The 19,024-nt window shown below is 45.0% G+C and overlaps 1 long non-coding RNA gene across 2 annotated transcripts in view; it reads left to right on the plus strand.

Moving 5' to 3' along the window:
* The window catches only part of LOC131825272 (uncharacterized), a 99,846-nt gene that overhangs the window by 70,983 nt on the left and 9,839 nt on the right, over positions 1-19,024 (plus strand). Inside the window, exons 5-8 of one of the 2 annotated variants that reach the window (XR_009351187.1) lie at positions 1,477-1,625; positions 1,879-1,978; positions 2,604-2,723; positions 12,383-13,863. This is a non-coding gene — a long non-coding RNA (uncharacterized LOC131825272). Of the gene's footprint in view, positions 1-1,476; positions 1,626-1,878; positions 1,979-2,603; positions 2,724-12,382; positions 13,864-19,024 lie in introns of those variants that run through there. The other variant, XR_009351186.1, reaches the window with a different exon arrangement.

Below are 19,024 nucleotides of genomic sequence, written 5' to 3' on the forward strand. Positions count from 1 at the left end.
TCTGAGGCTGACTCCTTTTCTTGCACACGCAGGTTCTGTGGGTAGCTGCCCTGCTCCAGCTCTCCAGGGACAAGTGGAGGACATGGATGGGGGAAGGGGCCACTATTCTCTGTTCCCAGATAAGCCTTCCATTGGCCTCAGCTGATGCCAATTCCATGTCCTCCAGGCCCAGGGGTGGATACTACCTCCTTTTGCTAGAGACTGGGGACTGTCCCCTGTCCTCTTCACTCTCTGAACCATGTGGGAGAAGTGCTCTTGGCTGGGATCTTTGCTAGTAAATCAGGGCACTCTTCCCTGTGAAGAAGATCATGGAGTCTTTCCTTTCTTCTCGAATTGCATGTACACATTTTTTTTTTATTTTCAGGTATTTATGTATGTGTAAGCAATTTTGTTTTTAATCACAAATTTTTTTGAGAATTTATTTTAATAATTTGAGAGAGAGTGTAGCAGGAGAGAGAGAAAGAGAGAGTGGGCACAAGAGAGGGGAGGAACAGAGGGAGAAGAAAAATCAGACACCCCCCACTAAGCAGGGAGTCCAACATGGGTCTTGATCCCAGAACCCCGAAATCATGACCTGACCTGAAAGCAGATGCTTAATGGACCAAGCAACCCAGACATCCCCGACCATGTGAGCCAATATTTTACAACTTTCACCTCTATTTTTACATTTTCCAGTACTCACAAAAGTACAGTAGTCTAGATTCTGCATCATGGGGTCCTTGCACGTGCATGTACACACGAGAGGGTCCATTTTCAGTCAGGAGAAAACTTTTTATTTTGACTGCATAAAATTCACGAGTGGTAAACAACAAACATTGTCTTAAACATAGCAACAAAGATAATCCCCCCTCAAAAAAAGTAGAGAACAAGAAATAAATTCTTATGTTTTCCTATGTAAAAACATAGGAAATGAATCCTATGAATTTAGGACTAAAATATGAATCTAGTTCAAAAATAAGAATTTAGGTCTAAAATATGAGTTCAGGACTAAAATTTAGTTTAGGACTCAAATAGCAGTTGAGGACCACACTAACAAAAATTTTATGTAGTTTGAGTAGGATGTAGTTTTAAGATTTTTTTTCTGTTTTTAAAACTACATTTTTTTAAACACAAATATTGAGTTACTCCTGCAGACTTTGTAACAGTAGTCCTAGAGCACAGATAATGGTCTTGTGTCTCTCCATGTCAACCATTAGAGGATGCTTAAGTCATAGTGGCATTAATTCAAAACAAAATCCCATGCCAACAGCATATATTTCTAACACATCTGATGGGGGATTCTATCTATTCCTGAAAATATTAACGATGTTTATTTATATATGCAGTAAGAGGTATAATGGTGTACTACTAAAAGGAACTGTGGGAACAATTTAGAAATAGTAGCTTCACTAGAAAGAGAGAGTAATCAGACTTATTCACAGAAGTCCATGCAATTGGTGAGCAGGGGTGTGGCTGTTGATCATTTTCTCTCCCCAGCTCCTGGAACATTCTCTCGTTGGAAACAGCTGCCACCCAGCCTTTGCGGCTCTGTCGTGATGGAAGAGGACAGCCTTATGATAGTGGGAACTGTTTATCTCCATACCATGGGTTATCTCTTGGGCCATCTACGAGAAGCTCCAAAATTGGTAGGTGAAGTTCTTGTCTCTATAAACGCTGGTCAATTTCTGTGTCATTTGCTAGAGCTGAGCTTGCCCGTGAAAGTGTTTTCTGTGAAGATGCAGAATGTGTTGATCCTGTTCTTGGGTTTCCTGAAGTTTCAGCTTTGGCTGCTGAATCTCACTGTCAAGCCCTGAATTTTCCTGTTGCAGAGATGGTTTGTGGGTTTGGAGACTGTATTTGACTTGTTACCACAGTAATCTCTCCCCTTTCTGCCCTCAGTTGTCTGAGTCTGTCTTGACGTTCCCTTTGGGGACTTGGAGGGAACACATGGAAGCCAGCAACATCGGTGACACCCTTCAGATCAGGGGCTACCTGGAAGGTGGGTGATTGCAATTTCCTGCTCCACACTTTTGTGGGACTCCCCAGGTTGTGTCACCAGTGTGATCTGTGCAGAGGTCAGGTGAGGGGACAACCTGCAGCTCGTGTCCTTCCCTGGGGGACAGTGATTGGCTGGCTTGATCTTTTAGGATGTGCCCTGTGCATGCCTTCAAGGGTTCCAGCATTTCTTTACCCTCCTTTTCCTGCAGTGCTCTGTCCACATCTTGAAATTTCTTGCATGAACCATTCTAGTTATTCTATAAAATCAGTGTTTTCGATGAAATCACTCATTCTTTTCTTCACAATTTGTTCTCCATCCTTCTCTGATTCTCTCCCAATGGGCTTTTCACCAGTGACTTGGGGAAGATCATAAGGCTGGCTCTTCTGTGCTGCTTTTTAAGAAAGTTAGCAGCATCCCATTTTAACCTGATCAGGTTTCTATCCATTGCTGACAAGCACAAGGTTTGTAATGTGGGAGAACTGATTACCACTGTGTATGGCCTGAGGGCATTCTTGGCTTGTGTGGTTGAGCCAATATTCTCACTGCCTCCTACACAGACTTTATGGTGGTCAAACACCTTTTGCTCAGTTCCATTGCCCTTCTTAGAATGCTTTTCCTTCCTTAGGAAAAGCAGCAATACTGTACCTACCAGTATCACCCAGAGCACCACAGGGAGACTTGGGGTGTGTCTCTAGCTACCAGAAATTGCCAGCAGTGCACCCCACAGCTTCTCCAGGACCAGCTGGTAAGTGGATGAGGCAGCCAACAGTGGGCTCTCCATGGCTACATAGGGCTTCACAGCTCTGCCCCCGAATACCAGCATCCTGTGGCAACAACTGACCAGTAGAACCATTAGAACTCTGGAAATTGGGTAGGTCAGCTGGGCTGGGGGAGGGGAGGCCAGACAGATCCTAGAACACAGTTGTCCATAACTTTGCTGTGAATTAGAAAGTGACGTTAATCTCACAAGAACTGGGGCTGGTAGGAAGGGCTGATCCCAGCCTGGAGCTCTGCCCTCCCAGCCCACCTGCCCTACAGAAAATTGGGGGTCAAAGCAGGCCTAGGTCATGTCCCTCTCTGTGCACAAAAGAAGTCAGGGCCAAGTGTTATGGCCTTCTTCCCATGCAAGGCCCATTCTCCTCATCTGAAGTTTCCTTCTGCTGCAGGGATTCTGGTCCTGCCTATAAAGTTCCCAGGATCTCCTTTCTCTGAGGCACCCTTCCTCCTTTGTGTAGCCATGGTGGGCAGGCAGATGACTGTCATTCTGACATGGAGGGTATCTCCAGAGGTACTAACTAAGAGATCAAGATTCCAATCCTCGCAACTCAGAAGAACTCAGCTGGGTCTGGCAGGGTATTACAGTTTCATGGAGTCTGTGGAGACAGTGTGTCCTTGTTCAATCCAGGGGTTCTTGCAAGGGGGTGACTCTGCCACAGGGTGACATAGGGGCCCAGCCTGTTTCTTTCATGTGGCCCTTCTTCTACAGCCTTTGTTTCCCATGAAGGGCCTGTGGGTGGCCAGTAGCCTTTCCTCCTTACCTGATAGGTTGGGGTCCATGATGGAGCCTGGGAGCAGCCTCATTGCTCTGGGAGGGTGTGGGAATGGCCTGCCCTTGGGAGGCCACATTGGGACGCTACTGAGCCCTGGCTGAGTGACACGATTTGTCATCCTAGAAATGGATGGAGGAGCCTTTTAAGCCTAACCCAGGGCATGGTCTCTCAAAGAGCTTCCCAGGGGGTTAGCCTTCGGTAGTTAGACATGAGTTCTGGTATGGATTTATGTCAGGGGATGGCAGAGCCTGGGGAGTTATTTCCTCACTTTGTTGTGAACCTGAGGACTGGCTGGGGTTTGGCTTTGAAAACCATGCCTGAGAGCATCTGCCTGGATGTTCTCCTGCAGGATATGTGGTTGAACAGTCCAGTCTGTGCGTGAGAGTCAGGGTCCTCCTGCAGGTTTCTGATTCCTCAAGTGCTTCTTTCTGCAGGCTACATTTCCCTTGGAAAGTTAGCTGATAGCACTTGGCATCAACTATGCTCAGAAGGAAGAATAGTGCTTACTATCTCCAGTCTATGTTTTACAAATCTAACAGATGGGGGAAGAGATGCCCTAATGTCTGATCCAATACAGAGGGTCCAGTGGTCCCTGACCAGGCAGAGACTTTATTTCAGGTAACGGACTCTGGTTTGGGTTTGAAATGAGATATATAGGAGGGATGGGGATCAAAAATACCTGTTTCCTTCAGGGTATTTATTTTTTTTTTTCCTGTTTTTGTTGTTGTTTATTTATTTATTTTATTTTATTTTTTTTAGTTTGTTTGGGTTTTTCTTTGGTTTTATTTTATTATTATTTTTTAAATGATTTTATTTACTTATTTGACAGACAGAGATCACAAGCAGGCAGAGAGGCAGGCAGAGAGAGGGAGAAACAGGCCCCCTGCTGAGCAGAGAGCCCGATGCAGGGCTCGACGCAGGACCCTGGGATCATGACCTGAGCCAAAGGCAGAGGCTTTAACCCAATGAGCCACCCAGGTGCCCTGGGCTTTTCTTTGTTTTTAAAGTAAAGCTTCTTAATGATAAGAAACTTCCTTTTTTAACTTTTAATTCATTCGCCAACATACAGTATATCATTAGTTTCATATGTAGAGTTCAGTTATTTATCAGTTGCATATAACATCCAGTGGTCATCACATCAGGTGCCCTCCTTAATGCCTGTCACACATTTACCCCACCCCCCGCTCCAGTTCCTTCTTCCAACCCCCAGTTTGTTTCCTAGGATTAAGAGTGTCTTGAGGTTTATCTCCTCTCTGATTTGTTTCCTTTCAGTTTTCCCTCCCTTATGATCCTCCGTGCTGTTACTTATAATCCATATATGAGTAAAACCACAAGATACTTGAGTTTCTCTGGTTCACTTATTTTGCTCAGCATAATAGCTTTTTGTTCCATCCACAGTGATATAAATGGTAAGCTGTTATCCTTTTTGATGGCTGAGTAATATTCCATGGTGTGTCTCTATCAGATTGTCTGTATGCATTCATCTCTTGATCAACATCTGGGCTCTTTCCACTTTGGCGATTATGGACATTGCTGCTATAAACGTTGGGGGTATGGGAGACCCTTTGGGTTCCTTAATTTGGATCTTTCTGGTAAATTCCACCTTAGTGGTGCAGTTTGTGGGCCATAGGGTAGCTGTATTTTTAACTTCTTGATGAACCTCCATACTGTTTTCCAGAGTGGCCTGTATTCCCTCCAACCGTGTATGTTCCCCTTTCTCTGCATTATCGCCAACATTTGTTTTTTTGTGACTTGTTAATTTTGCTATTTTGACCCGTGCTTAATTGACTGAGCCACCCAGGTGTCCCATGCATCCATGAATTTTTAAATTTCTTTAATTTCCTGGTTGAGCACTTCATTCTTTAGTTGGATGGTCTTTAGCTTCTATGTGTTCCATTTCCTCCCAAATCTCCTCTTGTGACTGAACTCCAGTTTCAAAGCATCGTGGTCTAGAATAGGCAGGGACGCATCCCATTCTTTTGGTAATGGCTGAGTCCTGATTTGGGAACCAGTATGTGATTTACTCTGGAAAAATTTCCATGAGAACAGGAGAAAAATGTGTATTCTGTTGCTTTAGGATGGAGTGGTCTGAATATATCTGTGAAGTCCAACTGGTGCAGTGTGTCATTCAATCCCCTTGTTTCCTGGTTGTTCTTTGGTTTGGATGATCTGCCCATTGCAGTGAGTGAGCTGTAAAAGTCCCCTTGTATGACTGTGCTATTATCAAAGTCTTCCTTTTATCTTGTGATTAATTAATTGGTATATATCATAGGCTGCTCCCAAGTTAGAGGCATCAATATTTACAGTGCTTAATTATATGGATAGACCCTTTAAATATGTTATACTGTCCTTCCTCGCTTGAAAATCTAATTGTCTGATGTGAGGATTGCTACCCCAGCTTTCCTTGGATGTGCATTTGCATGATACATGGTGTCCCACTACCTCACATTCACTCAGGAGGTGCTTTGGGTCTCCAATGAGTCTCTTGCAGTCAGCATTTCAAAGGGTCTTATTTTTTTCTGCATATGATACCCTGTGAATTTTGATTGGAGCCTTGATCCCAAAGACATTCACAGTAACTACTTAAAGACATGAATGTAGTGCTTTTGTATTTCCTCTAAGGTCACTGTTTCTGTCTATTGTGTCTGTTCCTTTCTGAGCTATATTCCTTTGGGGCTTTCTCTTGGCTTGAAGGTGGTCTTCTACTATTTCTTGCAGGGCTGGTTTACTGATCACTGAATCCTTCAGTTTCTGTGTGTCCTGGAAGATCTGGATCTCTCCTTCTATTCTGAAAGACAGCCTTGCTGGAGAACGTCTTCTTGGCTGCATCTTGTTCTCATTGAACAATCTGAGAGGATCATGCCCATCCTTTCTGACCTGCCAGGTCACTGTGGATAGGTCTGCTGCCAGCCTTCTGTTTCTACCTCTGTACTTAAGGACCTCTTGTCCCTAGCTGCTCTCAGGATTTTCTCTTTGTCTCTGAGATTGGCAAGCTTCTCTCTTTTAGGTTGGGGTATTGATGTCTTTTTCTTCATTTTGAGAGGGTTTTCTGTGCCTCCTGGCCTTGAATGCCTGTTTCTTTCCCTGGAGTAGGGAACTTCTCGGCCACAGTTTGTTCCAATCTACCTTCTACTCCTCTTTTTCCTCTTCCTCAATTAATCAAATACTATTTCACTCTAGGGTCTGACTGGTCTCTCAAATCCTCTCCTTGTAACCTAGTCATTGTTGATCTCTCTTTTCCTCAGTTTTATTCGCCATTGTTTCATCTTCTATGCCACAGATTCTCTCTTCTGCCTCCTTTATCCTAGCAGTTAGAGCCTCCATTTAAAAAAAAATAAAAAAGGTTGTATTTATTTATTTCCTTGAGCGAGAGAACGAGAGAGAGATAGCATGAGAATAGGAGGGTTAGAGGAAGGAGCAGACTCCCAGCCAAGCAGGAAGCCTGATGCAGGACCCGATCCAGGGACTCCAGGATCATTAGCTGAGCCGAAGGCAGTCACTCAATCAACTGAGCCAACCAGCTGCTCTAGAGCCTCTATTTTTAATTGCATCTCATGAATACCCTTTTTGGTTTTGATTTGATTTGATTTTAGTTCTTTGATTTCTCCAGAAAGGGATTCTCTAGTGTCTTCTATGCTTTCTGCAAACCCAGCTCTATCTTTAGAATTGATATTCTGAATTCTAGCTCTGACATTTTACAAATATCCGTACTGATGAGGTGCCTGGCAATCAGTAGTGCCTCTATGTTCTCTTTTTAGGGAGAAGTAGACTTCCCATTGAGTAGAGAGCCTGACATGGGGCTCGATCCTAGGACCCTGAGATCATGATCTGACCTGACAGCAAACAGTTAGTGAATTTAACTACCCAGGCAACTTGAATGCCTGTTTCTTTCCCTAGATTAGTGAATTTCTCAACTACAATTTGTTGAAATCTGCCTTCTTCTCCCCTCTTTCCTCTTTCTGTGGGTCCCCAATTAATCTAATACCAATTTACTTTATGGTCTCACTGATCTCTCAAATCCTCTCCTCCGAAATCTAGTAGTTGTTTATCTCTCTTTTCCTCAGTTTTGTTCTCCATCATGTTCTCTTCTATGCACAGATTCTCCATTCTGCCTCCTTTATCCCAGAACTTGGAGCTCCAATTTTTGTTAAAGATTTCATTTATTTATTCACTTGAGAGAGAGAGTGGGAGAGAGAGCACGCATGAAAAGAGGGAGGGTCAGAGCAGGAAACAGACTCTGCCAAACAGGGAGCCTGATGTGGGATCTTATCCAGGGACTCCAGGATCACTACCTGAGCCAAAGGCAGTCACTCAACCGACTGAGCCTCCCACATGCCCTAGACCCTCAATTTTATATTGCATCTCATTTAGATCCTTTTTGATTTCGCCTTGATTAGATTTTAGGTCTTTGATTTCTCCAGAAAGGGAATCTCTATTGTCTTCTATGTTTTTTGCAAACCCATCTACACATTTATAATTGGTATTCTGAGTTCTGGCTCTGACATTTTACAACATTTTACAAATATCCATACTGATTATGTGCCTGGCAGTCATTACTGCCTCTTGTTCTCTTTTTCAAGGTGAGTTTTTCTTTCTTGCTTTTTTGTCCAGAGAATAATGACTAAGACAACAAAATTGATATTTTTAGACAAACCAGAGGACTTCAGAAACTAGGAAAGGAAAAAACAAACAAACAAACAAACAAATAAATAATAAAAAAATAAAAGGAAAGAAAAAAAAGGAAAAAAAAAGAGAAAATGTAATCAGGCAGGTAGAACAGAGTGATACACCAAGACATGAGTGTATTTTCCTCTGTATGTTAGAAGACATATGAAGAATATGTATATAAAATGTATAAATGAAAATTTTAAAAGTCTTCAAAAGAGTGGATAAAATAAAATTTTGAAAAGGAAAAAGGATGAAAGAAAAAGGAAATTTTAAACTGAGACTAAAGAATCATGTGTATCAAATGTGGAGTAAAACCTTAAAATTTCTATTTAGTATTTTCTCCAGCGCTGGAGTTTTTCCATTTGAACAATCAGTACACTTGTTATTGGCTGGATATTCTTGCTGGTCCTCGGGGTTGGGGTCTGTTAGGCTGGCTCTAAAATATCTTTGTCCTGGTGGAATCACGCAGCTCTCGCCAGGGCCTTGGCTCTTCTTTGCTTTATGGGCCTTTTGTTTCCTGAAGGTTTTCTGTGCTGCTTTAGAGGACAGAAATAAAAATTGCGGTGCCCCAATCTCTAGATCCAGAGCTGAGAGTTTGAGGCCCCCACTCTTTGGTGCACCCTCAGGGAAACGTAGTCAACCACTTTTGTCTCCCTGTTTTCTGCACACACTCAGTGTTCACCAAGCCTGTGACCAAGCCTTTGAATATGAGGCATGTAACCCCACTCAGAGTCTCCACACTTTGCAGAATCCTGGAGCACAAACCTGCACCATTCCCCCTGGGAGAAAGTGGAGGGTCTATTTGTGGTTCTATCACTTGCAGAGCCCATTGTCTTAGAGCAGCTGCCCGACTATGCCCTTCTTCCTAGTTTATGGCAGCCCTGAGGATAAAACCCGCTCCTGGGCTCACTGATTGTGGCCAGCTTCCCATTTCCAATGCTTGGGAATTCTGCCATAATCAGGCACTACTATTTATCTGTGACCTTGGAGATTCTGAGACCACACTGTCCCAGGTTGTCTTCATAGGTGTTCCCAGAACGATCTGATAGCTATCTAGCTGAGTTCAAGGGACCAGATGAAAGAGGGTCCCCTACTCGCCCACCATCTTCTGTTCCTCCTGTTAGCTCCAGTCTTACAAATACTCTCATCATGCAAGTTTCGTTCATCCTGACCTTATGGTTCAGATTGAAAATTTCATCAGCAGTGGGGACAAGAGAGAATATTCGAGTATTAAGCTAGCCACAAATAGACCACCAGTGACCCCAAGGATAAAATTGCACCTGTATTTGGCAAGATTGCAGATCAGAGGCTGTTTTGGGGGTTGTGGTGGAGAAGGGCCTCATGGAGGACATGAGCACTCCATGGGTCTACTGAATGAAGCCCCGCTCCATCAAGCTTGTATAATATTTTCAAGGAGTCTGATGATGGGGGCTCCAATCAGGACCATATGCCCTCATCCCTCATGGCCCTGCAGAGGTGCTCAGGAAGGAGGACTGCTGGGTGTGTGCAGGTTCATGTGCAGGCCCCTCCATGTGGTCCCATCCAGCTTCAGCCCCCACACTGCTCAGGACAGGTATGGCCTCACATCTAGGATGACAAGGCTATGGAGGTCCCCTCGGTCAGAAATGTAGAAAGTCATTGCTGGGGACAAAGAATCCCAAAGTATGCCCTTGAGGCCACAGCAGTGCTAGCCCCCAGTGCTTCATATACACCCTGTGAGCCCCTTCCAGAATCCTGCCCTTCTTCCTCTACCCCAGATTCCCCTGTCCCTAGAGCCACAGAGATCTGTGTAGTACACAAATAACACACATGCCCAGCCATCACCCCATCTCCAGGCCCACAATTCCCCCGGTATCTCTACCCTACACCGCAGAGAAGTTTCTCTGGGGGCCCTCCTCCCTACCTACTTCCCTGTCACCTGTGCCATGTTTACTCTGCCTCTGAAACATACCCCTCCACCTTTATACTCATATTTTCTCTGCCTGGAACATTTGGCCCCCTGTGTTCCCAGGCTATCTCCTGTTACCTTTATCTCAACCTGAATGTCAACCCTGAGTATGGCCCCTGGCAGCCATCACCCTATTGGAATTCTCTGCAGAACAGAAATTGCAATTCCCAATTGCCTTGTTCTGTATTGCTTGTCCTTGCCTGTCACTGGGACATATGCTCTGGGGGTCCACAGGCCTCACTTTGTTCTGAGTAACCCATCACTGCATCCCTCATATCAGAACAATACCAAAGACATCATAGATACTGCAGAGATACTCACTACCTATGTGAAAGTGAACAAAGACTGTAGCATACACTCCCACTTTGGATCAAATAGTGTCATGTGTGTGAGTCCTCCTCCAGATTGCTTCTGGACCCTTTTCTGCATGCTTTGTGTCTGAGACTGACTCCCTTGTCTGCACATCCAGGACCTGTGGGTGGCTGCCCTGCTCCAGCTCTCCAGGGAAGACTGGAAGTCATGGGGGGAGGGGGCCACTATTCCCTGTTCCCTGATATGCCCTCCACTGGCCTCAGCTAATGCCACTTCCCTGTCCTCCAGGCCCAGGGGTGGATACCACCTCCTGTGACTAGAGACTGGGATCAACCTCCTTGGTCCTACCGTCCTCTCTGATGCAGATGGGGACTGTCCCCTGGCCTCTTCATCCTTTGAACCATGTGGGAGATGTGCTTCTGGCTGGGATCTTTGCTGGTAAATTAGGGCACTCTGCTCTGTCAAGAAATTCAAGGAGTCTTTCCTCTCCTCACGAATTGCAGGAATTCTTTTCTTTCAGGTATTCTTTTTTTTTTTTTTTTTCTTTTCTTTCAGGTATTCATGTATGTGTAAGCAATTTTGTTTTTAATCATAAAGGAGTTTTTTTTAAAGAATTCATTTTAATAATTTGAGAGAGAGTGCAGCTGGAGAGAGAGAGTGAGTACCAGAGAAGGTAGGGGCAGAGGGAGAAGGAGAAGAAGATTCCCCATTGAGTAGGGAGCCCAACATGGGGTTTGATACCAGGACCCTGAGATCATGACCTGACCTGAAGGCAGATTCTTGGTGGACTGAGCCACACAGGCACCTCTGTGTAAGCAATGTTTTAAAACTTTCAGCTCTATTTTCACATTTTCAGTATTCACAATAGTCTATATAGTCTATATTCTGCATCATGGGGTCCTTGCATGTGTACATAGAAACACATGAGAGGGTGCATTTTTCATCAGAAGAAAACTTTTTATTTTGACTGTGTAAAATTTTGAGTGGCAAATATCAACACTGTTTCAAATAAAGCAACAAAGATTACAAAAAAAAAAAAAAAGAAAGAAAGAAAAAGAAAGAAAAGAAGAAAAGAGAAAGAGAGAGAGAGAGAACCAGAAGGAAATGACTGCAAATTATTATGTTTTCCTATCTGTAAATTTAGCACTAAACTAATTTTATGAATTTAGGGCTAAAATATGAATCTAGGGCTAAGATATGAATTTAGGTCTAAAACATGAATTCAACACTAAAATTTTAATTTATGAGTAAAATAGCAGTTTAGGACTATACTAAGAATGATTTTATGTAGTTTGAATGGGATGTTTTAAGTTTTTTTTTTTTCCTGTTTTTAAAATTGCATTTTCTTCACATAAATATTGCATTACTTTTGCAGTCTTGTTACAGTAGTCCTAGAGCACAGAAGTGGTCTTGTTTTGAGTGTCTCTATCCATGTCGGCCTTTACAGGATGCTTAAGTTGGTGGAGGTAATTTAAATCAAAATCCCATACCTATTGTATAAAATTCTAGCACTTCTGATGGGGGAAACTATTCATGAGAATAATAACAAAGTTTATTTATATATGCAGTAAGAGTTATAATGGTGTACTACTCAGAGTAACTGTGGGAATTATTTAGAAATAGTAGCTTCACTAGAGACAGAATAATAAGACATTATTCACAAAAGTCCATGCAGTTGGTGAAAAGGGGTGTGGCTGTTCATAACCCAGCTGTCCTGAGCCTAGTCATACCTGCAGGGGACCCCAGGTCCCTGTACCCTCATAGTGGGACTTCCCTCCTTCCTGGGGGCCTAGCCAACCCAGGAACTCCCTCACACTGCCCAGCCTCTGCAGGCTGCGCACGGAGCAGCAGGAGCAAGAGGGTCAATCATGAAAAGTGACCAGCCTGCAGTCAGCATCTCCTCAGGTGGTCATTTTCTCTCCTCAGCTCCTGGAACTTTCTCTCGCTGGATACAACAGCCACCCAGCCCTTTGTGGCTCTGTTGTGATGGAAGAAGACAGCCTGGGATAATAGGTGCTGTTGATCTCCATCTCATGGGCCATATCTTAGGCCATGTTCCTACAGTGGTTGTGAAAGTGGCAAGTGAAGGTTTTATCTCTATACACACTGGTCAGTATCTGCGTCATTTCCAAGAGCTGACCTTGCCCTTGAAAATGTTTTCTGTGAAGTTGCAGAATGTGTTGGTTCTGTTCTTCCTGGGTTTTCTGAAGTTTTAGCTTCAGCTGCTCAATCTCACTGTCAAGCCATGAATTTTCCTGTTGCAGAGATGCGTTCTGGGTTTGGAGACTGTGTATTTGTAATGTCAGCATGGCAATCTCTCCCCTTTCAGCCCTCAGTTGTCTGATTCTGTCTTGAGGTTTACTTTCAGGACTTGGAGGGAAGATATGGAAGTCAGCAACATCAGTGACGCCCTTCAGATCCACGGCTGCCCAGCGGGCGTGGTGATCAGCATTTCCTCCTCTCCTTTTTTGTGGGATTCCCCAGGTTGTTGCACCTGTGTGATCTGCAGGGATGTCAGGAGAGGGGACTGCATATAGCCTGGCTCCTGCCCTGGGGGATTGTGACTGGCTGGCTTGAACTTTGGGGATGTGCTCCATGCGTGCTTCGAGGGCTCTAGCCTTTCTTCCGCCTCCTTTTTAGCCCTCTCTGCCTCCATCATGGAATTTCTTGCTTGAGAGGTTCTAGTTGTTCATTTAAATCTGTGTTTTCAATGTAATCACTCATTCTTTTTTTACAAGTTGTTCTCCATCCTTCTCCAATTTTCTCCCAATGGGTTTTTCACCAGTGACTTGGGACAATCACAAGGCTTTGAACCCTTCTGTGCCTTTTTCAGAAAGTTGGCTGTGTCCCATTGTTACCTGCTTAGGTCTGTATTTATTGCTGACAAGCAAGATGTTTTTAATATGTCAGTGTAAGGGCCTATTTAACCAGAGGGAGCCATTTTTTTGTTTATGCAGTAAATTTTGATTGACCCTGCCCCTCCCAGAGGAACTTACTTAAAAGCAAGTCTGGGAAACCAGTCCAAGGTAGCAAAGCCCAGATACAAGGGCAGGTCAGGCCAGCTGGAGACATCCAATCAGTGTTGTGTGCATACTGTCTCCCTAACTACCAAGGAGAGTGGGCCCCATCTTTTGGGTGCCAATTCTGACCAAGGTGATAGGCTAGTTCAAATATCTGTAGGGTAAATTAAAATTCAATTGGCCACCTGTGTGTGACCTAGCATGACTGTGCAGTTTTCTCTGTGTGTTGCAATCTCATTGGCCACCTGTGTATGGCCAGGCTCAAGCCTATGGCCTTTGCTCTATAAAAGTTAGTCTGTGAGGCTGTGAGGGTTTGTAAGAGACGGCCCTGACCGATTGGTTTGATTCTCAATGCTTGGCGTGAAATAAAGCTTTGCTTGACCTTCACTTTGTATTAGTCTTGCTCCTTTGATCACGGACCCATTATTGGGGGAAACCTCTCATTGGGGGCTCATCCAGGATCAAATGACTAGAACTGAGCCAGCATCAGAATTTCTGTGAGAAGCCTCTGGAGGTAAGATCTCGGGATCCTGTCTGTCTGTCTCGTTGTGGAGCTCCAAGGTATAGCCCACTGGGGAGAAGCTGGATGCAGCCATCTTCCCCAGGGCTGGAGTGGATGTGGGGATGCCCCATCCCTCCACTGGTAGATCGTCAGGGGGTTCAAGTTCCCCTAGGAGGTCAGGGGGTTCAAGTCCCTGTAGGTGGTCAGGAGATCAAGAAAGTCCCCACTGGTGGCAGGTTCTGGATAAGGACCACTGGGCCTGTGGTTGTCTTTGTCTTGTCTTTTTGTTGTCTGTTGTGTTGTTTGTTGTGTTTGCAGGGGACCAAGAAAGTCCCCACCAGCAGAAGGCTCTGGATGCAGATTGCTGGGCCTGCAGTTGTCTTTGTCTTGTCTTTTTGTTGTCTGTTGTGTTGTTTATTGTGTTTGGAGAAATGAGGCAAGAGGAGAGTAAGGGACCTGTGACCTTACTCACAGGTGTAGTAAGGTGTAGTAAGACTTAAGGTGTTCTTAAGTCTTGTTCTCCAGCATTTCAAGGATTTTCAAGGTAAAGCCATCCAGTCAGGTGACAAGGTTTACCCAGGAAAACTAAAAACACTCTGCCAAATAGAGTGGCCCATTTTCTCCACAGGGTGGCCACTAGAGGGAATGTTTGCCTTGGTTCAGATCTACTCTACCCAGAGTAAGGTCTTTGATCTCCATTGAACCAAATACCATACATCGTGGCCTGGCGATATCTGATAGAAGAGCCACCATCATGGCTCAAGTCTCACCTTCCCCCTTCTAATGAAACCATCTCTCTCCCTCTAAGGCAGGTTAGATCACCAAAACCAGAACAGAAAGATGAGGGGGAACCAGGGAAGAAGACCATCCTACCCTGTTGGATGAGGAGGATGTGGAATTCTCCCCCCTATCTGTCCCCTAAACCTGACTTGGTCCCAAGATGCCCTTACCAGTCTACCTCATACGTGGTCAAAGTCCACCTATGGGACCACGAAGCAGAAATACCGCCCTGATCCTTCCCCTTTCCTCTATCCCCCTCTGCCTCCCTCTACCTCACCATTTGTGCTGATGCTGCCTCTTCATGAAGTTGCTCTACTGGACAGGAAATGGTGACCCCACCTAACCTATATCCCTTTCTCCTCTTCTGACTTCTATAACTGGAAGGCCCAACACAAATCCTTTTCTGTCCACCCTCAGGATTTAATTAGTCTCTTGGAGACTGTCTTTCTTACCCACCAGCCCACCTGGGTGGATATTCAACAACTCTTTATGGCTCTCTTTAATGCAGAAGAGAGGGAGCACATCATGTGAGAAACCCATAAGGTGATAAGTGAGAGACTTGGCAGGGACCTTGATCCCTGGAAAATGGAGGACTACTGCCCAAAGAAACCCCCTGTCTGGGAACCAAACTCTGATGAAGGTAAGGAGAGCCTATGCTTCTACCGCCAGGCTCTACTGGGAGGCCTCTGTGCAGCTGCAAAGAGATCCATTAATTTATCTAAAATTAGTGTGGTGACTCAAGGTAAGAATGAATCTCCAGGAGCTTTCCTAGAAAGGCTTATTGAAGCCTATAAAATGTATAGCCTGATTGATCCTCAGGCACCCTAAAATCAGAGGGCAGTGAATCTTGCTTTTGCCAGTCAGTCATCCCCAGATATTAGGAGGAAACTTTGGAAAATTGAAGGATTTGAAGGGAAGAATCTGACTGAGTTAGTGGGAATAGCAGAAAAAGTATATAACAACAGGGATGCACAAGAGGATGAAAAACAGACAAATTGGTTAAGGTTTTGACATTACATGAGGAGGGGAGGGTACAAGTGGAAAGAAGTCAATGGAAAGGGAAAAGGCAGGTAAGGGATGATAAATGGAAGGAAAAGCCTAAGCACAGAGAAGGAAGGCAGGAAGACTTAGATTCAGATCAGTGCACTTACTGTAAGGAAAAAGGACATTGGGCCAGGGAGTGCCTCCAAAGGAAGACGGCAATACTGGCCACCAGAGACTGAAGGGGCCATGGTTCAGAGCCCCTCCCTGAACCTCGGGTAAAAATTGAAGTGGAGGGGAAACCAATTGATTTTTTGGTGGACACAGGAGCCCAATTTTCATCATTACTTAAACCTATGGTAAAAATATCTGGAGAGGAAGTCAGGGCACAAGGGGTGAATTGCCCAGAAAGACATAAATGCACAACAGAAAGTAATTTAAATTTGGCCTCGGGAGTAGTCAAGCATCAATTCTTGGTCCTCCCTAATGCTCTGTATAACCTGATGGGAAGAGATCTCCTCCACAAACTATGATCTGGCATTCAGTTCTCGGAAGGACATATGACTGTAACCTTGAGACAACCCACTGTGGAGATGTTTGTGGCAGCAGTAGATGAAAACCTTCTTTATGAACCAGTCTCAGAACGAGAGGAGACAAGAGAAGGGAGCCTTCTTCAAACCCTACAGATCGAGTTTCCCGAAGTCTGGGCAGAAGGGAAGCCCCCTGGCTTGGCCAAGGGACAGCCTCCAGTGGTGGTACAAGTAAAAGCAATGGCCACGTCTGTTCATATCCAGCAGTACTCCCTCCCGTGGGAAGCAAAGGAAGGGATCAGGAAACACATTAACCTCCTCTGAGGAGACGGGATCCTAGTTCCTTGCAAGTCTCCATGGAACACACTTTGCTGCCCATCAAAAAGGCCGAGACTGGGAAGTACTGACCTATTCAGGACTTGTGGGAAGTTAATAAATGGGTTGAAGATATCCACCCAATGGGGCCTAACCCCTATACCGACCTCTCCCTCCTGGGCCCCCAAACAACTGTCTATACTGTCTTAGATCTCAAATATGCATTTTTCTGCATATCTTTAGCAAAGGAATCTCAGCCCCTCTTTGCTTTTGAGTAGTCAAACCCACAGGAAGCGTTCTGAGGCCAGCTCACCTGGACAAGACTTCCCCAAGGGTTCAAGAATTCACCCACTACTTCAACGAGGCCTTACACAAGGATTTGTGTGAGTACAGAACCTCCAACCCGGGAGGCACTCTGTTACAGTATGTTGATAACTTGCTAATAACCGCTGAGGACTATGAGTCATGTTTGCGTGGGACAAGAGCTCTCTTATAGACTCTGCAGGAAAAAGGGTATCGGGTGTCAGTGAAGAAAGCACAGCTCTGTCAGAGCCACGCCACTTATCTAGGCTTTGATCTCCACGAGGGGGTGCATTCACTGTCTGAGTCCAGGAAACAGGTGATCACCTGATACCCCCACCCCACTATGTCCCAACAAGTGAAGGAGTTTCTTGGGACAGTGGGCTACTGTAGGCTGTGGATACCATGGTTTGTGGAGATTGCCCAACCTCTCTATGAACTGGCAAAAGGGGGGCTCACTGTGGTAGAGTGGGCAGCTGAGGCAGAAGGAACATTTTGAGAATTACAAACAGCCTTACTGAGGGTCCCAGCATTGGCCATCCCAGATGTTACCAAGCCCTTCTACTTGTATGTGGATGAAAAAGCAGGGGTGGCCAAAGGAGTTTTGACTCAGATTCTGGGGCCTTGGCAAAGGCCAGTAGCCTATCTTAGCAAGAAAGTAGATCCAGTAGTGGCTGGGTTCCTCCCTTGCCATGCATAATTGCTGCAACAGCCCTCCTGGTCAAGGATGCAAGTAAATTGACTTTGGGTCAAAATCTCATCTTGACCGCCACTCATGCTATTGAGGGCCTTCTCTGGACTCCCCGAGATCAGTGGATGACAAACACCTGAGTGACGAGGTATCAGGCCCTCTTTCTCAACGAACCAAGAATGACCTTCTGGCCCCAGCGGTGCTAAATCCAGCCATGTTGCTGCCAGAGGAGCTGGCTGACCACCCACATGACTGAGGGGAGGTCCTAACCCAAGTCACAGGAATAAGGCGGACCTCAGAAACATTCCCCTCCCGGATGCAAAGATGACTCTGTTCACAGACAGGAGTAGCTACATGGTCGATGGAAAGAGGTATGTGGGGGCTGCGGTGGTTTCCCCTGAGCAGGAACTCTGGATGGCAGCCCTGCCACATGGAACCTTGGTGTGAAAAGCAGAGCTAATTGCACTCACCAAGGAACTGCATATGGCCAAAGGTAATCCGCCAACATCTATACAGACAGCAGGTACACCTTTGCCACTTTCCATATACGTGGGGCTATTTATAAAGAAAGGGGCTATTTGGGACCCAAAAGAGGTGGCCATTATGCATTGCCGGGGACACCAAAACGGGACTGATCTTATTTCAAAAGGAAACCAATGAGCAGATCAAGCCACAAAGCAAGCAGCCCAAGAAACAATGCAAGAGCTGGTTACACTCCTAGCTTCAGCCCTACCAGAGAAACTGGACTATTCAGAGGAAGATTTAAAGTATTTACAAAAATGGGCTAAATTGGACTATGAAGGGACTGGGCCAAGACTAAAACAGGAAAGTTAATTCTTCCTTGAAGACTAGGTAAGAAGTTAGTAGACCAGATGCATCAGGGTACTTATTGGGGATACACAAACTCAAGGAGCTTGTAGGAAAGCAGTTCCAGGTTTCTAAATTAGGGCATATGGTTCTGGATGTAGTTAATAGATGTGCTCAGTGGCAGGCAGTTAATGTGGGAGGAACTAGAATGGGAAGAGGGAAAAGAGAAAGAGGTAAGGAACCAGGAAATTTATTGGGAAATAGATTTTACAGAGATGAAACCCAGAAAATATGGGCACAAGTATATGTTAGTTTTTGTAGATACCTTTTCAGGCTGGGTAGAGGCTTTTTCTGCCAAACATTAGACAGCAGGAGTGGTAGCCAAAAGCTATTAGAAGAGATAATTCCTAGGTTTGGACTGCCTCTCACGATTGGGTCAGACAATGGCCCTGCATTTGTGAGTTCAGTCTCACAGGCCTTGGCCAAGGCTGTGGACACTAATTGGAAACTACATTGTTCCTACTGGCCCCAGAGTTCCGGGCAAGTAGAGAGAATGAACAGGAATCTTAACAAGACCTTGACAAAGCTAATTCTGGAGACTGGCGGTGGATGGGTGGATCTCTTTCCTTTCACCCTCCTCAG

Source organism: Mustela lutreola, chromosome 2, assembly GCF_030435805.1.
Source record: "Mustela lutreola isolate mMusLut2 chromosome 2, mMusLut2.pri, whole genome shotgun sequence".
NCBI classification, from domain to species: domain Eukaryota; kingdom Metazoa; phylum Chordata; class Mammalia; order Carnivora; family Mustelidae; genus Mustela; species Mustela lutreola.